At 35.5% G+C, this 23,024-nt stretch overlaps 1 long non-coding RNA gene across 1 annotated transcript; it reads right to left on the reverse strand.

Moving 5' to 3' along the window:
• Positions 1 to 6,348: 6,348 nt before the first annotated feature.
• Positions 6,349 to 7,951, reverse strand: LOC140753503 (uncharacterized). Its single transcript, XR_012103578.1, has 2 exons — positions 7,294 to 7,951; positions 6,349 to 6,710 (listed from the first exon to the last, which is right to left on the reverse strand). It is a non-coding gene; the product is annotated as an uncharacterized LOC140753503 (long non-coding RNA).
• Between the last annotated feature and the right edge of the window lie 15,073 nt (positions 7,952 to 23,024).

The following is a 23,024-nucleotide window of genomic DNA, read 5'->3' on the forward strand; positions in this document are numbered from 1 at the left end:
CAATTTGACGTTACGTTTACTCAATCCAATATTCTGTTCCGTTTGCTTCAGAAGACTGAGTAAACGTAACAATAAGTAAGTGCTCAAGTCTTTCTGTCTGCCTTACATGTTCGCAAAAAAGAGAGATAAAACATAAAGCGCCATTTTGTCGATTTAGACATTTAATGTTACGTTACTGGCACTATAGTTCTGATACAATCCGCTAGGGGCGCTGATTGTAAATCGTATGGGCAAATACGTAAACAAATACCAAAACAGTCATATTTGACGAAACGTAAAAACTCATGGGCAGGATACAGGCGTAGCAACGCTTCTGAAATCTGATTAGCAGAAACTCGTCCTATACACGAGTAGAGTTGGTTAGAGACGCTCATGAGCTACAAAGGACACTAACCATCACGTGAACTGCATGCTCATTTGCAACTTAAATATTTAAAAATAGATTTTTGTTGATTAACTCGAGTACGCTGTTTTGTTTGTTCTTTAAGAGTACCCTTATAGCAGAGTTTTTGGTGCTAAAAACAACAAAGTGAAAGTGTCGGTGAGCGGTGTGTGCAATTAATTAAGAGCCACAATCCCGCAAATGTTGACTTAGCGCGCTCCGCTCGTGATGCCTGTCCCCTGCGCACACACTGCTGATATGACGCTTATTTATATTACGTAAGCTTTTATTGGGAATGTGCGGCGTATTTACTGTAAGCCTCGTTTACTAAAATAGCAACAAAAATTTTTACGTACGATTTTGGTCATACATTACACGATATACAAAGAAACAATATAAAAAATTACGATTTCAGTACCGATACGAGGCGAATTGTTTTTCTAAACTCAGTTCATTCGCTTGAAGCGCACCGTCAAATATTATAATTTTTATACTATAGTAAGTAGATAATGAGCAAATAGAGCTGTTGATGGTAAATTGCCACTTCTACCTATGGACATTTAATCAGTCCAAACCCAGATAGAATTGGAGTCCGACTTAAATTCGACCACTAATGTACTACACTCTTCAAACCATTGCGCTTCTTTCTAACAAACATAGCTGTGGTGGTGTACCATAAGAGTAGAGACACGGTTTTACGACTTTCAAACGTATTTTTACTTAGTATACGAGTTAATGTCGAAAAAGAGCTGACCGACAAAATTTACGGTGCCTATCCATGTACAAAATTATCTAACCCAAGATATACTTACATATATTATGTATCGTATATTTATGAAATTTCGTTAGGGTTAGATGACCGATGGCGGAGGACGTCTGGGAAATACTGTATCATAAAATCGAAGGTTACAATAGTGAAGTCTCACAGGAAATCCCTACGCTCGGCAGACGGCAAGGGAAATTTAATAAAGATGAATCATCACACTTTGATTTATTTATATTAGAAGATACAGTATACTTTTGTGTAAGTTGTACTGTACAACCCAGTAAGTATATTAGTGGAATAACTTTTGAATGTTCGTATGAAGGTGTCTGATACTATCATGTAAATTTTCGTTTGAGAAGTAGTCCCTTCCCTTGTCATTCTATAAAAAAATCTATAATTGTATAGGATCATCAAGTATCAAAACGGATTTTTAAGTATTTACAGTATGTAAATTACTTAGTAGGTATATGAGCTTAAAAAATAGTATTATAATTTCTGTTTATTCGTGTTCGATATTAAATCATAAATATAAAATTTCAATTTTTAAAATATTAAAATGAAAAGCTCATCAATAGCTGCCAAAAAAAAATCGGTTGACAGTGAAACGAGAATATACAAGAACGTGTATTTTACATTTTTTTTTTACAAAATTGTTACTCAGGAAAGGTCCACGTAAATTTGTAATATGGGAAACTTAATTGTATTTAGCATAAAAAAATCAGCCGAGCGTAAATTTGTGACCAATAAATTGTGTTATCGTGTGTCCGTCGGTACTACGGGTTAGCGAAATAGCTTGATGATATTCGTTTGTATTACTTACTTTATTATTTATTAACGATGTTATCAACGACTGATGAGATTACTGACTTGTATTAGATAGATAGTATTATATTGCTACATATAATAATAAGAGGCTTTTGATAATAAGTATAGTTCCCCATTGTCCATTAACTACCTTATTCGTTCAAACATTTCAAATCGACCTAGCGATTTTTTTTTTGTTTACGAAGGGGGAAACCTTTAAAAGGTACTCGACGACGTGGAAGCGACTCCGGGTTATGTGGGATTTTTAGCGCACTAAAACCCCCCCGGTGGCCGTCCTCAGCGCGTGGTGGAGAACTCCGGGATCTCCGAGGGAACACAACCGGAGTCCTCTGAGCGCGATGCCCCAATCGGGCTCTTCCCTGGGGGAGCATTTTCCTCCCACAGACCTGGTTTTTACAACGGTATGCGGCCACACACACCGTCGTCCTTCCCGGTATTACTTGCTGGATGGTTCGAGCTCCCACTCTAGCCGCCCGCCTGCGTAGCAGCATTGAACGTTAACACTCAGTGGCGGACTTAGGTCTTGGGAGATTCTGACGACCCTTTTTTTAGCAACTGTGTTTGGAGGCCCCCCTGGATTGGAGGCCCGGGGCGGACCGCACCTCCCCCCCTTCCCCCCTTAAGCCGCTAAAGTTAACAATGCTGCTATTATTTAAAAGTATGTATCGACGGCGCCTCCGGAGTCGAACAGGCTTAAAAATAATAATTAATCCCTGCTACCCATACTAAGTAGTATAAAGGAGGATAAATCTACGTAATTGTGAATAATATCACAGAAAGTATAACGTTAGCGAACGTGCTAACGTTTGATAAAATTAATTCGCTTCACAAAAAGGTAAGAAAGTTGTGAAATGTTTGCAAGCGGAGCTGTGATAACCGTTAAAAGTTTCCGACGGCTAATTGTTTGTTTGAAGCCTTCAAACAAGCGGCAAGCTCTGTCTGAATTAACTGCAATTTCATGTTTGTATAATTTAGTTATCCGGTAAGCAGCTAAGTAAGAATACATTAAATAGTTTCTACGTTTTTAGACACAATGATTTTGTGACGGATTAACTTATTAAATTAGACAAAAGCAGAGATAGCCTAATGGTTATGAAACACGATTTCTTGGTCGAGGGGTCCGAGGTTCAAATCCCACAAGTTAATTATCACTGGCTTAAATGGTGAAGGAAAACATTGTGAGAAAACCTGCATCCCTGAGAGTTCTTAAAAAAATGTATGTGAAGTCTACCAAAACGCACTTGGCCAGCGCGGTGGACTGTGAACTAATCATTCTGAGAGGAGACCGGTTCCCAGCAGTGGTTGATGATGATGATGAGACAAAATATTTATCTTAATCGTGGTTGGTTGAGTATGACACCACTGTCACTCGTATTTTTGCTTTATATATTGCTGCCTTTTACTTGTATTAAGAGTATAGCAGCATCCTTTATTAAGTACGTTACTTAAAACATTCCATTTACAACTAAAAGTAAAAGAAAAGCACCTAATACGGATACGAGATTCGTATACTGGTGTTTTGAACTAATGGTTAGTAGGTACCAATTAGTAGCCGGTGACGGTAATTCGCAACGCCCCCAGTAATGGTTTGGTGTCGTATCTATGTGACATTCCTAATAAAATGGTCTCAAAAATTTTCTTTGTTAATCCACGGAATTGTTATTTGAAATTTGTTGACAGAGCAGTAAATATTATTTTAAGTACCGATAATTCATATAATAATCATCATAATACTAGATTTATATCGTAATACTCGCATTTAACGGTCATAATAAGTTAATGAGAACAAGAACGCCTAATTAAACAATGACGGCAAAACGTTTATATTGTGTACAGTTTATTTATTTTATTGTAGTCGTTTTAGTGCCGCCGATTAAAAGTTGAATATCGGTAGTCTACCGATAGACTATCGATAATAATACTTTCCTGAACCTCCATGACATGAACTACAATATTGTGTCCTTCAAAAGGTACCCGACGTGGGAGCGGCGTCGAGTTATGTGGGATTTTTACCGCACTAAAACCCCCCCGGTGGCCGTCCTCATCGCTTGTTGGAGAACTCTGGGATCTCCGACGGAACACAACCGGAGCCCTCCAAGCGCGATGCCCAACGGGCTCTACCCTGGGGGAGCAGTTTTCGCTCCTCCCAAACCATGTAGTGTTTACGACGGTAAGCGACCACACATACCGCCGTCCTTCCCGGGGTCGCTCACTGGGCAGTTCAAGCTCCCATTCTTGCCGCCCGCAACTCCGGAAGTCCCCTTTTTGGTCGCCTCTTACGACACGCAGGGGATACCGTAGCCCTATTCTAATCCCGGAACTAAGGGGACAATTGTGTATAGTATATACCTAGCATTAAATCCATATCACCTAAATTTTAGATCAATAGTTTATAGTTAATTGTTATCAATAGTTTAGAATCTAAATTATTTATAGTATTGATTCTATTGATTGGAAAATCGATTGTTTTTAAAACTATCGATAGTACTAATATCGATAATGTAGCAACACAAAGTTTATGTTGATTGAATATAAATATTTTTATTATACTAAATTACCTTAATTAAACTTTATACTAGATAAATTAATAGCTCATATTATTTACTTCGCATCTACTTTAATTACGTACTTACTTGCCCCCTTTTTATTCGTTTCATCATAGATTCTCAAATTCGTTCTCAAATAAATAAAGTTAATACATTTGCATGATGAAATGATAATGAGGTAGTTAATCGACGTATTAATAAAGTGGGAAAATCAATTTAATAAATGATGAATGAATTCTCGAAATATTAATACGTTGAGAGGATTATGGATCGCAACCGCGGTTTAAATACGATGAGAGTGCAATGATATATTGATTCATTTTTACTCTTTATAGAGACGGGTAATATTTTTACCCCTATACGTAGGTAATGTTTTCCGATTAAATGTAGCTTTGGTATTTCTCCATTCCTAAATATATGAGGGCCTCTAAATTGTGGGAGTAAGAATATATAGGGAATATTTTACGTAGTTGGATCTTCTCTTATATAATAATAACTAATTAAATATTGAAGTTGCATACGAGCTTCCTTTTGTTGGTAAGTAACTATATCGATTTTGATCATGAAGTTGATCACAGATGCGTCTCCATTTCAGAAGCATAAGATGGTCATCGCATAAAAGTAAGCCGGCGGCATCCTTCCACCGAAATGTGGAAATACTTCACATTATGAATAGGTGTTTTATTTCTACCTAATAAAAACAGTGTTACGCGCTGTTGTGTCCCGTTTTGAAGGGTGGTAAGGGAGACAGACTTTTCCGAGGCGTTCCAGCTTAGTCCTCAGGAGTAGCGGCGCATCTGTGGCCGTTCTCAGGTAGGAATATCTAATCCTATCTGGGGTTGATTACAGATGTCCATGGGCGGCAGTAGCCACTTACCATCAGGTAGACTGCATGCTCGTCTGCTACTCCTATATTATAAAAAAAGGTGTGACGGCTGTACCTTCCTTGGGTAGGTTCAGCCATATGAGTTCTACCACATTCCAGACTAATAAGTGTTTATTGGACTGGGCTATACTACACCACAAGAGTCGTCACTGTGTCGTCGATTTTAAAGAACTCTTTTAGGTCCTGTTTAAAAAAAAACTTTTGAACACAGCTAAAATAAAACCGGAACTAAGTTTGTTTTATATATCTAACAAATAAGTGAAAATTAGCATGAAAACCAGTTCGTGAGGGATTGCCACGTGTACGTGTCGTAGGAGAAATAAAAATAAAATAAATACACAATAAAATTTTAGGTACATGGAAATAAGTAAAATACTTTATTTTTCCCTTAAATACTGAAAACAAACGTTTTTAAACAGGTTCTTAAATAAACAAAGCGATGTTTGCTCGCACAATTAGACCTTTTCCCTATTGTGGGCCCGTGTCTTTGAGATAGCGAAAGTAATGAGAATGCTGATGTGATAAACACTCACTATCACTGTGGTTTCTGCAGAAGTCGTCTCTCATTTAAAATGACAGTGACTTTATTTTCCAGTCTTCAAGTCAGATTTTGTAAACTATTATTTTGATTGACTCTACATAATATATTATTTTTGAACGAGTAGATATTGTATTCGTAGTAAAACTAGAACACTTTTCAATATTACTTAATTTTTTTCTGATGTTAATCCGCTGTTTTGTATTTCATTGATTGCGTTTCATCATAGATTCTCAAATTCTTTCTCAAATAAATAAAAATAAATTCTATATTTGCATGATGTAATGATAATCAGGTAGTATATTAATATTATGCCATGAAACAGTTCTAATGAAAAGGTTTTTGTAACGGAAATGACTAAGCTGGACTTATATGTTATGATAATATTATAAGCAAAACACAAACTTTATTAAAAATAATGTAATCAAATTAGGATTTTAACAATAAAACTTCTATTAATTTCTGGTTCTAGAGAAAACAAGGTACGATACCACTTTTCATGAATATATGTGATGCGCCTAACCGTCCTAAGCAATGTCTCAAGCAAAAGTAAATCAAATGCCAAAAGCCATTCAGCCACTCCTGTCGTATTGACGTAAAGTTTTCATGACAATTTTTATTTTTTCCTTATACGGCCTCTCCTGACACCCTGACGTCCTCGTCAGGCTGTGATGGCCCAGCTCCTGCATCGCAACTGCTCGTGCCGGTAACTTCGATAGGTTCATCGGCACCTGTAAGGGGCATCAACTCATGTGGTTGGTCTGCGGCTGTAAAATAAGAACAACGATTAGACATAACAAGTTCTAGTAGAAATGCAAAAGACTAGACATAAAACAAGGTCTAATAGGAATTCCAAAGATTAGACATAACAAGGTCCAGTAGAAATGCAAAAGACTAGACATAAAACAAGGTCTAATAGGAATTCCAAAGATTAGACATAACAAGGTCCAGTAGAAATGCAAAACACTAGACATAAAACAAGGTCTAATAGGAATTCCAAAAGATTAGACATAACAAGGTCCAGTAGAAATGCAAAACACTAGACATAAAACAAGGTCTAATAGGAATTCCAAAAGATTAGACATAACAAGGTCCAGTAGAAATGCAAAACACTAGACATAAAACAAGGTCTAATAGGAATTCCAAAGATTAGACATAACAAGGTCTAGTAGAAATACAAAAGACTAGACATAAAACAAGGTCTAATAGGAATTCCAAAGATTAGACATAATCAAAAACAAGGTCTAGTAAATAAGCAAGACTAGACAGAAACAATAAGGTCTAACAGATATTAATAAGGCCAGATATAGTAAAAAAAGATCTAGCATTCATACAAGATGATTTACTTACTAACAAAGAAAGCAGCACATTAATCAGGAGTCCATTCAGGAGTTCATTTGAGTAGCTCGGCCGTCCTCTGCCTAGTTATTTCCCGCATGGACTGGCAGATACATCCAGAATGATCATTACTTACATCATTCCTTTGACTGTGGTAAAGGACCTAGGACGTCCACAAGAAGCATATGAAAGACGATATTGGGTTTGGTCTATGAAGTTATCGGCTGTAAAGGAGCTCGCGGTACTTTTTTATGAGCTATACACATTAAAGTTTGTAAAACCATCTTCAAAAATGTCAACCCATTCTCTATGCTGTTACTAACTAGTAAGATGTCATCGATATACCATGACTCTACCGTCTTTTATAAAACTACACAACGTTTTGTTGTTTCTCGTTAAAGAATAATTTGTACGGTCTATAATATACAGGCGCATCACAATTCAAGCGAATGTGCATGCTACCCATAGTCACAGTCTAAGTAGCAATCCCCGTTATCATAAATTTTGAAAATTATGTTAATTTTTCATTCAGTCTTTCGTAATGCGCGCCATTAGTGATTGACATACTGATAGGATGCTCACTCGCTTCTATAGCCGAAACTTTTGCTGAGACATTATCGCAAGTTAAACGCTGACAATATTTTGTACGCACATAAGTCACATTTTCAAGATTAAGAACAAATAAATTCCTTTAAGTGTTATTTCTTAAAATTTGATTAAAATAATAACGTAAGTAAATGGGTATCCCTTGAACCACTCTAACTATTACATCCCTACAATTATTTAATTTAAACAATAAACAAAAATTAACATTGCTTTTTCTTCTGATCGGAACGCTGCTTAGCAAAACAATCATTTATATGATGACCTACTTTCTTACAATATGCACATATTATTAAAGGACTAGGTTTTACATCGATACTAGATGTAGTAGTGCAAGACGACGGTTTCTGATTTTTAGGACAATCAACTTGCTTATGTCCCGTTTCATCACATAAAAAGCATTTACAAAATGTTGAGGGAGGTACCCGTTTATCGGCATATGGTTTATTTACTTGTCTACTAATTGTTGAACTATGTGGTAAGTTTGTAATATTTTTAACTATAGGTGGTTTGATGAAAGTAGACAAATAATTAACTAAATCACAAGGCTTAAGTTTTGCATTAGTTGCTGATGCTTTTACATGTGGTTCATTAATTCCTCGAATGACAATTGCGCTTATAAGTTCCTCGCTCAACCCTTTGACCATGCGCAAACGGAGCAAAGATCTACGAGCATATTCGGCAAATGTAGAGTAGGAATCAGAGTTGGTACTCATAACATCGTACAAAATACTAGCCACATCTATATTATTTACACATAAGGATTTAAAATCTTTCTTAAAATTACTCCAAGAGCGGTCAGCGGTAACCCAATCGTCTAGCCATGACTTTGCATCCCCTTTAAGACAATGACCTATACGCGACAAACATTCGGCATCACTCCATCTATTAACGTTTTGTGCGCGATCCACTTCATTAAACCAGGAATCAACATTATGTACATTAGGATCAAAATTAGACACATAATAATCACAAGAAGAACTAGTTTTTAAAGAATGAATAGCTTCGACAATTTCTTTTGTTGAATCATTAGACGTAGGATTTATTTCTACATTAGAATTAGTTGAAGCCACCACCGACGATCTATTTTCTAACACATTTAACCGAGCAATAATTGTTTGTAATGATTCACGCAATTCAAAGTTATGAGAATTACTTCTAGACCGCGAACTGTGGGAAGAACGACTACGTGAACGTCGGGGGCGACTACGCTTCGAAACATCGCGATCCTTAGAAGGACTGCGTGTGCACTTCTTTTTACCCATAATCACTTTTACACACAACGTATTACGTATTACTTTTACTAATACAAAATTTACAAGTTACACTGATTACAAAATTTACAATTTAAAATGAAAGGAGAAAAATAACCAGAAATTGACAGAAGTCGAAGTGAGGGCAGATCCCACTTCTGATATAAGCAAAACACAAACTTTATTAAAAATAATGTAATCAAATTAGGATTTTAACAATAAAACTTCTATTAATTTCTGGTTCTAGAGAAAACAAGGTACGATACCACTTTTCATGAATATATGTGATGCGCCTAACCGTCCTAAGCAATGTCTCAAGCAAAAGTAAATCAAATGCCAAAAGCCATTCAGCCACTCCTGTCGTATTGACGTAAAGTTTTCATGACAATTTTTATTTTTTCCTTATAATATTTTATTTTTATTTTTATTCTATTAATTTACTGACATGGTACGATACGACTCATTAAGATACTCGTACGATACGATATGCTATAGGTATAACAATCATTTTGTAGTATTTGCTTGTTTTGTAATAGTTTACTTCTTGCGTGTATACAGATTAAGCCAGATAAGTACAACTTCTTACAAGCGTTCATAAGCACATATGGACACGTTTTCTAAATTATTTTCTCCATACTGTCCCTCTTTTACTATTAGATTGCCTAATAACATCATTATTACATATTCAAGTATATTAAAAATACCCGATGTTAATATTTTACTGTGAGCTGTTTAAGCATATCATTATTGTGTATGTTTTATATAATTTAAAACGTATCCGAAGACAAACAAAAAATGCCAAAACAAACGCCAAACATCGCCCGACAACCCAAATACTTTTATTTGATGAAAACCTCAAATTCCTTTTAAAACCCTTTGAATAAATCATTGTCAGGGAAAGTAACTGAAAACTTCTATATTTTGGTTTCATACTCGGTGTCGCTCTTTATGATTTATGTTTTAAAATATTATTATTTATGTATATTCCTCCTTTCTATTTTCAATTAAAATTTTCAATGTAGATATTGTAGTTTTGTTAGCGTTGTGGTATCTTCTAAAACATGTTTCTGCGATAAAGTGACCTGTTAAGTGTGGTTGCGATGTGATCAGTATATTTCACAGTATTTAATTGGACGGAGAAAATCCGTACTCAACCCATCACTGTCCCACTGCTGGGCAAGGTCTGCTGGTCTTCTTTCAAAGTAAGAGGAGTTTCGATCATAGTTCACCGCGCTGCCCAAGTGTTGGTTTCACACACCTTTGAGAACTTATTTTTAAAGGACTCGCAGGGGTAAATTCCTCATCATGTTTTCCTTCACCTTAAGCAAGTGATAATTCATTTCTAATACGCACAGTAGTTTGAAGGGTTACAAGCGTGTCTGAGGTTTGCACCTCAGTTGATCGAGTTCCTACTACTAGGCTACTCAGTCCGTCCGTCCTCATACGGTCGTACGCTCCACACGGAGTGGCGAGCTTCATAATCATCTGGGCGGAGCCAGACGGGGACACGCGCCAAGAGGGCTCCGGTTGCGTTCCTTTGGAGATCCCGGATTCCTCTACGCAGCGCTGAGGACGGTCACCGGGGGGGTTTTAGTGCAGTAAAAGTCCCACATAACCCGTCGTCGCACCCATGGCGTCGGGTACCTTTTGAAGGGTTCCCCCTCGTCAACAAAAAAAAAGGCTACTTAGTCTGTGTATATAAAACTATGCATTTCATACAAATTTGCACTAGCCCACACATATTCAACGTAGAAGTATAGTTGTGGTATATGTGAATAGGCACTACACGCCTGTAATTCAGGGCTGTCACAGATACGAAAATGTAAGGGAATTATTACTTTAATATTCTTGAATGAAGTTCAAGATGATGGCATGAATACTGTAACAGTAATTACCAGCAATGGCTCAAATTTACGAGCTGGCACGGTCGCAAGTATTCAATGCAGGCAGTATTACTTTTGTACTGTATAATTTATAGCATTTGAAACTGCCACTGACTCAAAACGAAGAAGTTTCGCAAGCTTCGAAGTCGTTAAATTAAATTTCGCGATCCACAGCTAAGCATGTACACGTAGAGTAGAAGTTCTATGACTAATGTGTTTTCATATATTACAAAAGTAAAAAACGCGCATGCAGTTTCTTCTTCTGCTTCTTCTTCAACCATTATTCATCCAATGCTGGGTATAGGTCTTCTCATGGTGTTTCCATGTTGCTCGATCGCTCGCCATTCTTATCCAATATACGGCGGCCTGCTATTTTAACCAGGTCGTCGGTCCAGCATGCAGTTTACTTGATTGTAAATGGCCACTGCTGCCAGTGGAGAATTGTAATCAAGTATACATAGATACTAGGCCTAAACGCGATTGGTCATAGATGTGTTGCTAAGTGCAGGTGCGCTTCAGTGTATGGTTCTGCCATCTTAACAATACCTACTATTTGCTTTTGTCCTCATTTGTAAAACTACTTATCTCTTGCTGCTAATTCCGCAACTAGGAACAGCAGGATCGCTTGATGTTCGTGAAGTTATCGGTCAACTGTTACGGTTATGGGCGTCCGAGCACGGTGTATAGTGGTTAAGAAACTGGGCCTCTCGATCGAGGAGCCCAAGGTTCAAATCTCAGACACGCACCTCTGATTTTTCAAAATTATGTGCGTATTAGAAATTAATTATCACTTGCTTAAACGGTGAAGGAAAACATCGTGAGTAAACCTGCATACCCGAGAGATTTATAGAAAAAAAAATGTGAGCCGTCACGGGACGCCTGGCAGATGTGAAACATCGACATTATTTTGTAAAAGTAATATGCAGAAAAGAACATATTGTGATAGGAACTAAATATGTCATAATGATAAAATAAAATATTACGATTTTTTTCCAGATAACGATGACTATTTATTGAATAGACATTTATTTTCATTAAATACAAAAATTTACGAATTTATTTCAAATCGTGACTACTTAATTCGTTTAATCAGTGACTTCGGTAATAGTTATATTCGATGTTGCCTCTGAGGACGGTATTACTGTGACAATTGGTCGATGGTAACTGAAGTATGTTACAAAAGTATTGGACATAACATTATCAAGATATCTAATAAATACAGCATCTATTGTTGTTCCGTCCGTGGTAGCTTCTCTTGGATTGTTATTAATTTGTAATTGAAATTCTTCTTGGAGAAACGTAATTAATGGCGTTGATTCATCTTTTGCAAAATTTACATTGAAATCCCCAGCTAAAATCAATGGTAGTTTGTCTTTATTGGTTTTGAAAGTTATTGAACCTTTGTGACTGTACGGAAATAATCTCTCGTGTAAAAATGAAATGATGTCATTTATTTTTTTATTAGGAGAAATGTACACAACAATCATCATCAATTCACTTCCATCTTCTAGTTTAACATGTGAAGCACACATATCGCCAATAGATGTTTGGGAGACATGAACTTCTGTAGCATTTTGAATTACTATGCTATGCTCGAAAAAGAAACAAGCTTCATGGAATCACCTATCACACGTAAATAAAGAGAAATTATTAAATTTTGTTTATTTTTCGTGTTCGATCCGCCATGATTACGTGAGTAACCAGAAAGAGACAAAGTATGTTTTTGTCAATGAAAGTGATAAAGACGCAAAATGCATGGTCATAGATCAACAGAACAGAAGTGACATTTTATTGAAGCTCACGATGTTCATATGTCGTATGTTATAGTTTAAGATCCCACTGCTTAATTTTTATATTAGTGTGTTTTAGTCAAAATATAACTTTTTATAGTTTATTTTAATAAAATAAAAGCGATATATGGGAAATTCTGTATCCTAATCTCTAAATTTTCTTCGATACCTGTGGTAAATAATAAAAAATATTACCATAAAATTTATATAGGATAGTATACGGTATTTTAAAATTTCTTTAATTGAATAAATTAACCTAAACATAATTTAATAAACAATCTTTGTATAGCCAGAAATTAATCCTCAAAAAGACCACGGTAAGATTCGAATCTTATATATAAAATTCGCATGTCACGATGTTAGTTACTTTACTCCTGCGAAACGGCTTTACTGATTTTTATCAAAATTTATATGCATATTCAGTAAGTCTGAGAATTGGCTACTATCTATTTTTCATATCTCTTAAGTGATAAGGGTTGTTCACCCTTAACATTTTTTTTATTTATATGGCAACACAATGTTTGCTGGGTCAGCTAGTACATAACATTTATAAAATGTACACAACTTTGCAATTAATGGTCGTGTGTAAAATAAAACTGAAAATAATAAACATAAATTAGTAAAGATACTTCGCCGCCTTGAAATTTCTTGACAAATAAAAACATTTTTAGAGAAAATTTACAAATAAATAACTAATACTGCGTAATTTACATAATAAATAAACAATTATTTCAAATATTTTAGGGACATTTTAGCACGGAGACGTGGCAAAACTTTTTTACGCAACTATTTCAATTCTCAAAACTGGGTACATTTTCTTGTTAGGAGTGAGTAATCTTTACTAATCTATGATAATAAATATAAACAATTTTTAAATCGTATATTTTAAACCAGTCGATACATCTGTATAGATACATTCTTTCAAATTATATATTTATATAATAATAATTTATTTAGTTAAACTGTACTATAACATTTCTACGTAAACGATGTACTAAAACTATTATCGGCAGTTTTGGACATTTTTTATATTCTGTTCCATTATTTCATTGTCTTTGACAAGCATGCGTATCAATGGGAAAACCACCATACGTCCCGTTTTTAACGGGACAGTCCCTTTTTTCGATGCTTCGTGCCGTTGTCTCCGAAATGAACCGTTGCCATTGTCAATTAAGTAACAGTAAATATTATAATTATGAAAAAAACATGGGGTGCTCCATTTATCAGTTTTCATAAAGCGCCCCACATTTTTTGCACAATTATACTATTTACTTTTCCTTAAATGATTCCTAGATTGAAAATTATTTTCTACTTTTTAGTTAATTTTATCATAAAATCTTGTTTTTTATTATTTTTAACTATATTTTTTCAAGTAAAAAGTATTTGACATAAAAAAATCGATGTCCCGTTTTGACTGAAGTAATCATTGGTCACTATATTCCATTGTCAATACTTACGTTTGCGTACACTTGAAACGCAAGGTCAAACACTAGTTGTCTTTTTTTATCACATTGTTCTAATAGCTCTGTCCCTTATAGAACATTTGTCTATGTAGTTAAAGGTAAGCGTCGCCACGCCAGAAATCTTTTTTACGTGCGGCTATAGATGTTTCACATCAAAAATCTCAAAGGTATGTGAAGTCTAGCAATACACACTTGGCCAGCGCGGTGGACTATGGCCGTGCCCAGAAGTGGGACAATAATGGGTCGACGATGATGATGATGATTAGTAGGTAGATAATTACTCTATACGTGATTTTCCTACCAAAGTTGTAAGTTTGACAATTCGATAACATTTGGATTTATGGTAGCTAAAAATTAAAATATTGATTATTAATAAAATACGTAAGTTTATAAACGTGTTTTAGTAAGATAGGCCAACCAATAACAATATGAAATTCGCTATACCAGCGAAAAATATTTATTTCGCATAGCCTTTATTATACCAAAAAGATTAGCTTAGAACTGAAAGCTGCTTTGTTTAAGCACTTTCCGCAAAGTAAACGTTTTGTTTTTTATTACTCACCGCTATGTGAGAAAAGAGAGTTAAGAGGGCGGTCGAGTGGTGGATAGTTTTGTTTCAAAAGATTCACACTATTAATAAATGAACATTATTCCACTTTAAGTGCTCTTTTACTTCTAGACTCGCTTTTCAAAGTTTGACACAAGCACGCTCGAAACTATGAGGCTGGGGGCGAATTGCGAAACAAGATTGATGTGAAAACAGATAGGAAACTTCACTTCTTAATGAGCACTAAGTATTGTTGCGCGGGTCCTTCAGAGTTTGTGTGTACTTACTTCTGCTTCCATTTCCTGTTAAAAGCACTGTTCCAACAGCCTCTTATTATAATGCATGTGGACGTCGGCCGACCTACATATGAAGCGACCTATGAGTCTTCAGTCTTCAGGTAGAAAGATATTCATGGGCACCAGTGATCACTTACCATCAGGTGAACTGAATGATCGTTATTGAGTAGGAAGTGATCATATATAGGTACATATAGTTGTTTGTTTTTATATTTTTATTATAAATGCAGCGAACATTTTTAAGGGAAAAGAAAATTCCTGGTACAAATATGCATTCAAACACCATTTGTGAGCGAAAAAGAGTAGTAACCAAATGAAAAAAATATTCCAAATTAAAATAAACTTTAATGATATAAATTATTCCCTTGACGTTTGCGTAAAAATGTTTCAAATAAATAATGCACCTGTGAAACGCTTGCTATTTTTCCAGTAGCGGAAAACTCAAAGTGGATAACAATTTATGATACACATTTATTATAATGAAAACACACACGAAACACGGTTTAACCTCAATATTCACTCTTTGGATAATATCTTGCATTTATTTTAAAATGCCGACATGAATATGCATTATTTAAACATGATGCATTTGCTTTTTTTAAGCACATTGTAAACTTTCTCAAAATCTGTATAATGCCGAGGGGCTTTTACAAATAAAACTTTTTTCTGACGAGAGGGAAACCTTCAAAAGGTACCATAGGAGCTACATCAGATCATGAGGGATTTTCAGTGTAGGTAGTGTAGTTTTGTGGGTCTATAACTTCCCCGGTGGTCGTTCAACGCCATACATGCCCTTGTTCTTCCCGGGTTCTTGGCTGGGTGATTTCGTGTTTTACGACAACATAAAAACGGCTTCCTAATGAAAAATAAACACCGCCACATAGGAATGGGTAATATATAGGTGTCACTGATGCATCGCCGCTTTGCAGAAACCGCAGCAACAAACTATGACCATTATAGTACTACCTCACTTGGAATAAAACAAGTCTGACACCTTTAAAAAAGCTCCTATTAGGAATCAAATACGTTAGCTATAACGTCAATGTTTTGACCTGCCATCATCGTAAAGATATTTACTAAAATAAAGTTAATTAATTGTGTAATTTCAGTTCAATCTCCAAATTAATCTCCCCCATGCCATTAGTCATAATTAAAGCCCGCGCTGTCAGGTAGCTGCATGTCGTATTATCATTGTAGACGACCCAGGTGCTTCTAATGGCCCATATTTCTCTTACGGCGCCTATGTTACTTGAAAACTTGATACTTAATTCATGAAGTATTTCTTAGTTCGGAAATAATGCCACTTTTATACAGTATTGTACATAAAAGTACACTTACATAGCGTATGTAACAAGGTTTGTTTGTTACATTATGATTAAGAGGTTTCGTTGTTTATATTTTGGTCGAACTATTTGTTAAATAGCTCACCCATTTTTTTTATATTATTGAAATAGTAAATAAGCTGTATGTCCAATTGACGGTAAGTAGCAACTACCGCCCAAAGACTTTTATAATCAATCCCCGGTAGGATTAGGTAGGGTTGATTGGGTGGGATGTACCTACCTAAACGAAATGGTACCATTTAAGTTGGAACGCCTTGTAAAAATCTCATCCTTACCACTCCTTTGGAACCATAATAACAATAACTTTTCACACTACTATGTACAGACCATACTTTTACTTATAATTTTTCCTTTGTATTATAGTTTTCTTTTATAATTTTATTAATGCCCATATAGGAAAGTAGTGAAAGAAAGACCCAAGCAAAACTACTGGAACAAAGGCTAGTAAAATAATGGGGGCGAATATTTCAGTCCTACATTGTTCGAGAAGGTCGTGCCTTAGAACAAACAGGAACATAAAGTCGTAACTTTGAATATTAAAGTCCTGAAACAAGAAGAGCGCGGATGCGGTTGCATTAAGCTTGGTTAAAATGTATGAATAGTACCAGTATTGTATTAAATGGCAGCGAGTTTATAACTTTTTTGAAGTTTAATAATTATGTGTTTTATTTATTTCTTTGTTTCTTTAGAAATGTTTTCCCAAGTTGGTAGACAACGCATCTGTCCCTATACCGTGACTAGAACAGGGTTATGGTATCCCCTGCCTGTCGTAAGAGGCAAATAAAAGGGGGCTTGCAGGGTTGCGGGCGGCAAGAATGAGATCTCGAAATGTCCAGCAAGCGACCCCGAGAAGGACGATAGTCACTAGCCGGGCGGTTCGAGCCCACTCTTGCCGCCCTCAACCCTGAAAGTCCCTTTTAGTCGCCTCTTACGACAGGCAGGGGATACCGTAACCCTATTCTGTCCCGGAACTACAGGGACAACTTGCCTATTACCTAACTAACTATTAACTTACATTTAACAAAGCAAAAAGGGATGACTTGGAAGCGTTTGTTACACTTCCGTGTTGCAACGATTAGACTGATGGATTGATGAATTGAACTAATCGTCTTTGAAGTTTGATTTTCAATGTTTTTCAAATCTGTTGTATATTTTAAGGGATTTTGTAAACGTGAACATAAATGGGAGTTTACTTATCAGACAATAATGGTAATTAAATAATATAATTATACGCAAGTGGAACTGCGAAGCACTTCTAGTTAATTGCAAAAGGCATAATTAAACGTAACGCATAATATGTAGGTAACCTATACCTACGTGGAAACGGATTTAGAATAATTAATAGCCAAATTATATCCCGATAAGCTTGCAGTAATCCGAACGTACATACTGCAACAGAATATCATGTTATGTATATGAATATTAGTAGTCGTAATACTAATTTTATCATACAATCCTAAACACTTTGTTACCATCTCGTAGTGTAGGTGATCACATGAAGTGCCCCATAGCTTAAATTCGTATTAACCAATATGTTACTTGCTTTTTAAGGAGCCTCTTAGTCAATTCTTCTGTCGCGCGTGTTTACGCCCGCCCGCGCTTGCACACGCACGCGTGCCACTTGCATTCTATCTTTTCATACGCACACGTCGAGTTGTGAGGACTACAGTGACAATTCTACATTGTCCCTGTAGTTCCGGGACCAGAATAGGGCTACGGTATCCCCTGCCTGTCGTAAGAGGCGACTAAAAGGGGCTTCCGGGGTTGCGGACGGCAAGAGTGGGAGCTCGAACCGCCCGGCCAGCAACCCCGGGATGGACGGCGGTATGTGTGGCCGCATACCGTCGTGAACACCAGATGGTGTGGTGAGTTTCAAGCTCACCTGGGCGGAGCCCGACGGGGCAACGCGCCAAGTGGACTCCGGTTGCGTTCCGTTGGAGATGTTCCCGGAGTCCTCTACAAAGCGCCGAGGACGGCCACCGGGGGGGTTTTAGTGCGGTAAGAATCCCACATAACCCCGTGCCGCTCCCACGGCATAGGGCACCTTTTGAAGGTTTCCCCCTCGTCAACAAAAAAAAAAAAAAAAAGTGACAATTCTACATGTACTGTCACTATAAATGGGACACGCATATGGACGATACCACGCGTGACAGGTAATATGCAGAGAAACACGTGAAACGATATAAGTAACTAAAAAGCACCTGACACGAAGCACATGAAATTGTATAACCAAATAAAAATGAGAAAATACTCTAAAAATAATTAATAAACTGTGGAGCGAATGATTACATATCAATAATTCTATAATACATTTTGTTAAATAAATCAATGTCCGGAAAACTAAGATAGAATAGCGTACAAAGCAAAGAAAGTTGAGTAAATTAAAGTAAATGTTAAGTGATTTATATAAATGAAGACCGATTTATATAAATGTATGAACGTATTAGCTGGCGGGTTTCTACGTTTTCTCCCTTAGTGGATAATATTTTATGTCTAGAAAACGTTTTTTACATATATTTCAATGTAAAAGTAAACTAAGTTTTGAAACCACAAAAGGGTCTGTATGCGGTCCATCTGATGTTGATCGGATCTGTAGGCAATTTTTTTACAAAACAGCAAAAATCCATTAAGGACATTTTATGAGCTAGAGAGACTGTAAGCTGAAGGAAGTGGAGTCTGTCGCCCATGGAAACCTAAACATATAAAATTGAGGTTCTACCTGACGTTAATCACAGATAGACTTTTGGTTTCCCAAATACCTAAATACCAAGACATCGTGACAGTACAGGACTTTCAAAATAAGGGCTCAAAAGTATAGGTCGGTTTAATTATTCATAGCGGGATCCAACGACGCGGCAGAGGAACTAAACCTTTTGTTCTGCAGGACTACTCGCGCAACATGAGCAGAATGCCAAAGGTTGCGCGCCTCTGCCGCGGCGAATTCAGTAAAGTTTTGAAGCTACAAAATGTTTTACATCTGTTCTCGAAATAACCTGGTATATAATACAACGCTTTCGCAAAATAAAAAATGGCAAATTCATTCATTTCTAAACCTTTATTGTCACATATTGAAAAACAAAGCGTATATAAAATTGAACCGCGGAATATAAATTCACAGTAAAGCTAAATACATTGAAAATTTTAGTCCAATTGACAAATGAAAGCGGTTAAAATATTCCAAAGTTAAATTATTTGAAGCGATTGCACGCGGTAACACTAAACTAAGTTTGGTGGAACTTGTAGCACAATTTAGAGAATGCCAAAGGTCGCGCGCCTGTACGTAGCTACCTACGCCAACCACAAAATTTACTTAAGCATTGTATCGTAGCATTCGTAGCCCTAATTCTATCCATCAATTGTCAATTCGATTCACTTCGAACGTAAGCAGTTTATTGGAATTTGTCTTGAGTATACAACTATACAGGGTGTAAGGTAAATCAAGGGACTTTATTTCAGGAGGGTGTTCAGTATTTGATACTCTGCCTTAATATGTATAAAAATATGATAATTATAATATATTAATGATGAACAGTGAGCACGAACGTGTTCATGCCTATGCTAAAATAAGTGAATCTTGCAAAAAAACAAATGCCACACTGACTAAACAATTTCGTAAGCGCTATTGTGTCCACACGATATTTTTTACTATGTTGTCTTTGTTTTTTTTTTTGTATTTTTGGAGTTTACTCCTTAAGAAACGATTTGAGTTATAAGGCCCGGTACGGAAATTTTATGAGGAGTAAAATCAAGTGTAACACGAAAAGTTGAGGCGTAACGTAGAAAGAGACAAACATATATATCCACACTGTTCGAATTCGGAGAGAAGTGAGGGGGCTGAGGGGTTGTTACTAACCACACTTGAATAAAAAACACACTTATATGTTCCACTGAATATAAATTAATAAATTTACAAGGGGCCTCTTATAGTATCTACGAAAGGTTCTCAAAAGCGTGATTCAACTGCTGTTTTAGCAGCGCCATCTAGTTTAATATTACGGAACTATCATATACAAATTATTTGAATATTGAACACAAATTTGAATATTGAACACACACTTTACGCGCAACACCAGTGAAGTCACTGAATAGAAATGTCATAATTTTATTTTTTTGTACTAGTGACGTGAAGGAATGCGTTGTATCGGTAAAATAGGTTCACAGACTACATATTAAAAGTATTTTTAGCCACAAATAAAACATAGATAATTTAAAATAAGCCAAATACTATATAATAATATATTAATGGTCCATTACAATCCCTCCTTTTTATTACAATCATCATATCCTCTCAAAAAGGAAGTAGCGTTTTTAACCAAAATATGAATCAAGAGTGCTTTTATTAATTTAAAATACAGTAAGTTCCAATCCCATATGAAAGTAATTATTACAATAAAAATAATTAGCAATATATAAAACATTAAAACGTCATTAACTAATTTGTTTACATTTTTGCATAAATTAAGTTATAGGTTTGATCATTTATAAACACTGTGAAAAATATGAACATTGGCGCCATACTATGATTAACAATCTTTTAAGAACGTTTTTAAAGAAGAGTAACATATAAAATCAGTAAGCAATTGAATAAGATATAATATTAGCAAAATAAGTTTTTAACATAAAGAGGTTTTTGTAAGTTACTGATATATTAATTTAACTTATAAAAATGGATGCATTATTGATCAGCACCATCTATCAACGATAAACGGACAAAATCAAAACAGTATTATTTAATATTTATTACAGAATTATTGCTAATGAATTATGTTCAAAATAAGTTATATAAAATTAGCAATACGTTTTAAATGAATTCTAGAATTATAAAACATTCAGAAACAATCCAAATTACATATAATAACATGTTTATTGAGTCTCATATAAATTGCATCCGTAAATTGCAACAAGGATATTTTATAGATGGCAAAGAAATTATAATTATTAAGTTTTAAGCTATAAAACGTTTAACATTGTTTTAATTATAAATAATTATATTATATTAAAATTTACTTTAATATAAACAATTATATTAAGTTACCATTATAATATTTGGAACCAAAATACATAGATTGATAAACTTGCAAACTTACAATTTATAAAACTTGCCACTAGATGGCGCTATTATACCCATGCGCCCATATATACATCTATATACAACGTATATAAACAGCAACCTAACCATCAAGTTTTAATGTTTTGATTTTAAAGTTTTCTTGTACTTCTATGCATTGATACGTGTATTTTTATGTACTATTAAACAAATCATCAAGTGATTAAAGTTGAAAAAATATTTGAAAATATGCAAGAAATTGATTTAGATGATAATGAAGAAGAACCCAAAAAACAACAATCGTTCGTAAGGAGTAAACTCCAATCGTGCGTCGTAGCTGACACACACCCACTTTTTTTATATTTCTTTTATTTAAACATTATAAGTATAAAATATCATAAGCTTGAATATCTCACTCATTTACTAACCTAACTCACTGTATATGGCTAAATCAAATCACGTCTATGATACCGAAGGGTACGTAAGGAAATAAAGAATTTCCGTTGAGCCACTTTAGATTTAAGGGAACAACGATGAAAACAAAAGGGGTTACCCGGATCCCTCGGTTTCCTTCAATTTCTTTTACAACAGCGATGGGAATAAATGCAACTGATAAATTCTATTTCTGTCTTGCCGTCTGAGAATACAATTTCAGATTATACCATTGTTACGTTTGCAAATAAAACGACAATGTCTCATAATGTGATTTTTACGACTAATATGCTCTACATCTGAGCTCTAGCGAAGTGATAAAAAACGCGAGAAATCTTTTTTGGAATCATAGAAGTAGCAATCGGGCATACCATCAGGTTGGTAAAAGTAAGTGATATCTGCTTCCCATAGTCTTCTATAACTAACCGCAGAGAGGATTAGAATCGTATCTGAAGTCGGCCACAGGTTATGCATTGCTGCTCCTAAGGACTAAGTTATCACGTCTCGTATCTACCTCAACATACCTATTAAACCAGAACAAAGTATCGCCTAACATTATTGTTATAACATAAAAAAGATCTTCCATTAAAAATATCTGTTGCAGATAAAATTGAATCTCATGCATTACATTTTTCCATTATATAAATTATGTTATATACGATTATAAGTACGTATTACGTACCCTTCAGCGCCTTAAACTCTATTCTTAAATGTAACGGGAAAACTAATAATAGAGAAATTCGAGTAACTTATAATATAGAATAATGAAACCGGAAGTCATTATGACTCCCAAGTCCCACCCCGTCTAATATATTAGTTTCTATTTGGCATACCGGTTTAGTGATGCCTAAATTGTATGTTATCGATTTTGAGATATCGATATGAATTATCGACAGAGAGCTATGCTTGGTATTTCGCTGCGACACATGATGAAATTCGTGGACGAACTAAGCTGACAGACATAGCTCTCAAAATTAGGAGGCTGAAGTGGCAACAGCCTGGCCACATCGTTCGGAGGACCGATAACCGATTGGGAAGAAATGGCCTCGAAAGAAAATGCAATGGCAAAAGGAGTTCAGGCTGCCC

This window comes from Epargyreus clarus, unplaced genomic scaffold (assembly GCF_041222505.1).
Source record: "Epargyreus clarus isolate Ecla_fem2 unplaced genomic scaffold, WU_Ecla_fem_2.2 ptg000026l, whole genome shotgun sequence".
Lineage (NCBI taxonomy): Eukaryota > Metazoa > Arthropoda > Insecta > Lepidoptera > Hesperiidae > Epargyreus > Epargyreus clarus.